Source organism: Penaeus monodon, chromosome 31 (assembly GCF_015228065.2).
Source record: "Penaeus monodon isolate SGIC_2016 chromosome 31, NSTDA_Pmon_1, whole genome shotgun sequence".
NCBI classification, from domain to species: domain Eukaryota; kingdom Metazoa; phylum Arthropoda; class Malacostraca; order Decapoda; family Penaeidae; genus Penaeus; species Penaeus monodon.
The window spans coordinates 32639238-32640256 of NC_051416.1; the positions used below are offsets into that span (position 1 = coordinate 32639238).

At 41.4% G+C, this 1019-nt stretch overlaps 1 non-coding gene across 1 annotated transcript; it reads left to right on the top strand.

Moving 5' to 3' along the window:
* Positions 1–650: 650 nt before the first annotated feature.
* LOC119593206 lies at positions 651–757 on the top strand. Its single transcript, XR_005230508.1, has one exon. It is a non-coding gene; the product is annotated as a U6 spliceosomal RNA (small nuclear RNA).
* The last annotated feature ends 262 nt before the right edge of the window (positions 758–1019 follow it).

Below are 1019 nucleotides of genomic sequence, written 5' to 3' on the forward strand. Positions count from 1 at the left end.
TTAGTCAAGGTTATAAACCTTTTCAAGCACTCTCTTCATAGCTGGGGTCTGTGGCGAGGCTCTGTAAACCGGCGACTCGGTAGCTTGAACTATAGGATGGCTTGCGGTAGGGATCACTGCTGCGGGATCACCCACGTTGATTGGGTGTCCGCACTAAGCTTGGCATCAATATGGCCACCCTTGGGGAGCCAAGGGCGTCCAGGTTGACTAAGGAGGTGTGAACCGGGCCAGGGGGGAAACCCAGCAGCCAAAAGCACCCGTGTCGAGCAGTAGTGGGATCACGCCCGAGAGTGTGTGGCTCGTAGTAGCCTTACCAACACAGGCAGACATAGTTCTTTTATTTATTAGAATGATCTTGTGCAAACTTTATTGTGTGGTAACGTAAATATATAATACTTATTCAGTAGCTCCAGCATATAATCCGATACATAAACTTGTAAGGAAGATAGCACAGAAATACATATCGATTTTTTTTTTTCAGATTTTATGAGGAGTAGCATGTATGATCAAGGAACGTTTTATTATGTAGGCCTAAATGATTGTGGGTAATATGTATCTTATATTAAACAACTCTGCTGTTGGAGTAAAGAATTTAGTTAAATATGTCATCAAAAGGCATTTTAAAAGCTTCTGACAACTTTCCATTTGTTGTACTTGCTTCGGCAGTACATATACTAAAATTGGAACGATACAGAGAAGATTAGCATGGCCCCTGCGCAAGGATGACACGCAAAATCGTGAAGCGTTCCACATTTTTAATCGCATATATTTCAATGACTTTACTTCAAAGTTATACCCTTGTTGATAAAGTATATAGCGTGATATTGACCATTATGCCTTGTCTGGAGCGAGGCGTGTAGGTGGCCAGCGTTCGCGCCCCGACATTCAAGGCGTCAAGCTTTCTTTCCTAACACAATGTATATGGCATTTATGTTATTTATCACGTCTTGACAGACGTAATATTCTGAGGACAAAATCGTTTTATCAATTATAACATCAATAAAGTGGAATTAATCAGT